This window comes from Penaeus monodon, unplaced genomic scaffold (assembly GCF_015228065.2).
Source record: "Penaeus monodon isolate SGIC_2016 unplaced genomic scaffold, NSTDA_Pmon_1 PmonScaffold_3967, whole genome shotgun sequence".
Taxonomy (NCBI): Eukaryota; Metazoa; Arthropoda; class Malacostraca; order Decapoda; family Penaeidae; genus Penaeus; species Penaeus monodon.
Genome location: NW_023658744.1, coordinates 10224 through 15339, shown reverse-complemented (window position 1 = coordinate 15339; position 5116 = coordinate 10224). Strand labels below are relative to the sequence as shown.

The 5116-nt window shown below is 39.0% G+C and overlaps 1 pseudogene; it reads left to right on the top strand.

The window, feature by feature from the left end:
• Positions 1-392: 392 nt before the first annotated feature.
• Positions 393-3213, top strand: LOC119570794 (annotated as a pseudogene).
• Positions 3214-5116: the final 1903 nt, after the last annotated feature.

Sequence of the window (5116 nt, the reverse complement as noted above, 5' to 3'; positions counted from 1 at the left end):
CCCTATGGAGCGAGTCTCTGCCGATATCACAGATTTGGGGCTTTCCACAAAGGGCTTTCGCTATGTTTTAAGTATAATTGATCACCACAGTCGCTTTTTACAGTTGATTCCCCTCAGGAATAAGACTTCAGCCACTGTAACAACTACCTTTTTGGACCACTGGGTCACTCTCTTTGGCCCACCTCGATATCTACTCACAGATAATGGTCCAGAGTTCACTGCAATGGTATGATAGAGCGAACCAATCGCGTGGTGAAGGATGCTTTGGCTATGCTTGCTGAGAAAGAACCCGTCGTTGGCCCAAATATCTCTTCACTGTGCGTCTGGGCCTCAACTCTTCTATCCATCGGTCTACGAATGAACAGCCTCTTTTCTTATTATTAGGCCGGCACATGCACTTTCCATTAACAAACACGAACCTAATAGAGTTTGACCATGTTGAAGCCTCTGAAATTCAGGAGAGTATGAGAAAGGGAAGAGATTTGGCAACAGAAACAGCTAGGCGTGCACAGGAAACATGGGCCAGGCAGTATAACAAGGGGTCTAGAGTCGCTTTCTCTCCAACTATAGGATCCCTAGTAATGAGACGAATTCCTCCATCTGTCAGGGATGGGCCTCTTGGTTCCCGCTGGGTTGGGCCAGTAGCTTTCCTGCTAGAGGATATGATGCCGCCTAACACGCAACGCCGTGCTCACACGAATGATTTGAAACCATATGTCGGACCTGACGATCCCGAGCCCGAAGACGAGCCTGTTGCCACAACATCCATATCTATGGGGAAGACTACTCCCTGAGAAGAATTACTTCTCGGTTCTGTTAGGGTCCATCAGACTGGGCGCCCGAGGTTTAAATTAACCACCCAGCTTGGTGACGATGCTGTTAGATTCTCAGTCATAGATGATATCTAGGATTGTTCTTTTATATGTTTTTCTTTCATTTTTAGTTCGTTAGACTTTTAGTTCATTCGTTTTCTTACTTATTCTTATTCTAATACTTGTATTTTCCACTTAGTTCATTCCATTTTACGTAGTTCCATTGTTTTGCTATGCAAAACTTTTACCTTGATCCATTTACCCTTGTCTGTTTTATTATATTTAATTTTGTGGTTTAGTTTCCTGGTTTTACGTTTTACATTTTATGGTTCATGGTATTAAATTTCCTTGTAAGTGATAATATTGCTTTTAAATCAGTTTACTTGCATTTGTAGTTGTGTATATTTTACCTATATTTTACCTCGGTTTTAATGTTATTTTTTCCTCTACTTGCTTATCTTAGTTTATTTACTGATCTTGTTGTCAATTTCCCTTTCGTTTTTTTTTTCTCTTGTTTAAAGCTCTTTTATTATCTATTTACCAACTGTATTTTTTTCTATTTATTTTACGGTTTTACGATATATCATGTTTTCCATTTGGAATCAAAGATTTCTAATAATTCAAGAACTCATACAGCTTTCACATACATTTAGTTTTACCACTGTTAGAGCAGCCAACTAATTGGGTCAAAATTTTCAGGAGGGCTCCCCATGATGCTCTGCCCAGGCATCATGGTCGTGCTCACCGGCCTGGAGAGAAGCAGCTTCCCTCTGACGACACGATCCCAAGGTCTACCCGGATGGATGATGCCGGACTTGATCGTGTCTAGGGACGATACCATCCTCGAAGGATTATATATATATATATATATATATATAGAATATATATATATATATATATATAATATATATATAGATATATATATAAATAGATATATATATAAATAGATATATATATATATATATATATATTTAAATATATATATATATATATATATATATATATATATATATATATATATATATATATATAATATATATATATATATATATATATATATATATATATATATATATATATATATATATATATATATATATAATATATATATATATATATATACACACACACACAACACACACACACACACACACACACTCATAGACACAAACACACACATTAGAAAAAATAGAAATAGATTTATAAATATTATATGTGTGTATATATAATATATAATATATATATATATATATATATATATATATATATATATATATATATATATAGTATGCTATATATGTGTATATATATATATAATATATATAATATATAAAATATATATATATATATATATATTGTATATATATAAACTTATTTCTATTTTTTCTAGTGTGTGTGTTTGTGTCTATGTATATATATATATATATATATATATATATATATATATATATATATATATATATATATATATATATATATATATATATATATATATATGTGTGTGTGTGTGTGTGTGTGTGTGTGTGTGTGTGTGGTGCTTTGTGTGTGTGTGTATGTATATATGTATATATTTATATATATTTATATGTATATATACGTATATATATAAATGCATATATACACATCTATCTCTATATTTATCTATAATTAATATATATATATATATAGATATATATAGTATATATATATATATTTATATATATATAAATATAAATAAATATATACATATATATATATATATATATATATATATATATATATATATATATATATATATATATATATATATATATATATATATATATATGTCGTAAGACGACATGGAAGTAAAGACATAGAAATAAATAAGCACCGACGAAGGTGGTTGTGCTCCGTGTGCGCATGCGCGGCGACGGGAGAGAAGGAGAGGAGGAGGTGAGAGACAGAACCTCCGGAGACAGGAACACGGCTAGATGGACCGACACCTACTAGTGATTTTGGTAGGAGAAGTGCAGATCTAGTTGTGGGGTAAATACTGGGCGGGAGGTCTAGTATTGGAGAATAATTATAGTGAAACATTTTGCTTTCTCATCATTAGCAGATAAAGAATAAGACTAGAGGAGGTCTGGGATATAGAGTGGGGTAATCGTGACGGGGTTCGTCACGGCTACTTCCGGAAAGCTCAGTGAATAATAGTGTAATTTTCAGTTGTTTCAGTGTTGTTTTGTTTGTCTATATTTAGTTTCTGTTTTACATTTATTATATAAAAATTACAAATAAAAATAGTAAAGCAAGTTCTCTTTCTGTAGTCCTCCATGGTCAACTAGATACTTGGGTAGTTGTTGGGTCACAGGGTCATTTTGTTGTAAAGGGGTTTCCAGTTTTACCCATAGAAAGAACTGGTGGTGGCAGTTATACCTAAATCGTAACGGGTGTGATTACTTTTATTTTCACAGATTAATCTACATCTTGATTACGACAGTGGTGGCGGCGGTGGTGCTGCTTTCCGGTTTCACGTTACTTTCATTTGTTATTTGTATAACCTCTAATTTTTTTTGCAGCTACGGTTTTCCAGGACGTTTTATTTCATATATTGTTTTGTGTTATTTTCTCATACTCATATATGGGGAGTTCCGTGCTTGTTTGTCATTTCTAAGGGGTTGCTTTTATCTTTTGCAGGGTATATATTCCCATACAAATTAGTTTTGCGGGCCTGTTGCTATCCTGTTTTCTTATATCTTACCATATCCCGGCTTTCCCCCCCCCTTCGGAGCTACAGAGTGTGGTCGGAGGGTTGTTTACCGTCTCCGCGCTGCTGATCTTTGACCGCGTTGGCACTACGTCAGCGGTCACTAGGCGGGCGGCTACAGCGAGCCCTTGAGCGTGTCGCCGGGTGAGGGCGCGGGCTTGGGTGACGGGGTACTCGGGTATTTGGGTGACGGGATATTGGGGTATCTGGGTGACGGGGGCGGCGCGGCCAGTGTGGGTCGGCGGTGTGACCGGTGACGTCATAGCATACTGCCTGGGTTGAGTCACGGGGAGTCGCAGACCAGTGCGGGCAGGCGAGGGATCCTGTGACGTCACGGGCGAGAGAGCGCGAGAGTGCCGCTGGGGTGGTGCAGTATTGCCATTTCCACCTCAGTGTCTTTTTTCGTTTTTGTTTTCTGTATATACAAGGTTTTTTTTTTTGTCTTTGCACATGGATGTGGGTCAGCTGCGGGGTGTTTTAAGACGGGCGGCTGAGGAATTGATTGTCTTTCTGTTTCCTACCGGAACTCGCTCTGCTTCGGAAAGGATAGCCTTGTTGGAGGGGCGAGTGCCAGCTGCTGTTGACGATATTGTCGGTACAGTAGGTAGGGAGGGCCTAGTTTCGGTGAGTGATTTACCGGAGATTCTAGAGAGGCTTGTTTGTATACTATTGCAGGACTCGGATACAGGGTCGGCGATAGAGTTCATTAGACAGTGGTCTGTTGACTCGAAGGGGGTGCAGCACACAGCGGTCGCTGATCCTCCAGGGCCACCTGTCGATCCTGAGGCCACGGGAGACCCGCAGGTATCTGACGGGACGGAATTATCCTCATCGGCGGTTAGTAAGGTCGAGGAGTCTGGTGAGTTAAGAGACTCGACCGAGCCTCACGGATCACAGATTTCAGGGACCGAAGTTTTGCCGGAGAAGGTAAATAAAACCGAGTCACCAAGTATGGCTGGGGGAGTTTCACGGGAGGACTTGATGATCTTGGTAGATCAGCGGAAGAGAAATCCGATAAATGATGTAAAGACTAAATTGCCATTCTTCGAGGGTTGTGATACTATAGACAAGGAGGCATCCCAAAATTTGGAGTGGTGGTTGTCTATGGTGGAGGACTTAACCACGGGAGAACAGTGGGACGACTCTGGCAGGATAAATTTAGCCTTGGAGCGGCTGCGGGGCGAACCGCTACGGACTTGGAAATTCTGGAGGGCGGCGAACACTAAGGATGTGTGGAGTTCCCTAAAGGAACGTCTCCTTAAGGTACACGCGGCAAGGCCCAGTTTATGCTCCTTACTGGGTCGGTTTGCAGACATGAAGCGAAAAGATGGGGAGTCAGTCACAGCTTTTTTCAATCGCTTGCACCAGGTTTCTTGGGAATTAATAGGCTTAGACAAAGAGTTAGAACCTATTATTATGGGGACGTATGGCATACTTTTGGCTAAGGATTTACCGGCTTCTTTTATACAGAAACACACGCTGCGAGATGTTGTTTCTCCTATCACCCTTTTAGAATTATACAACTCGTGGGCGTCCGATAACCCAGAGTTGGTGGCTGCAGCTAAGGTGAAGGGCC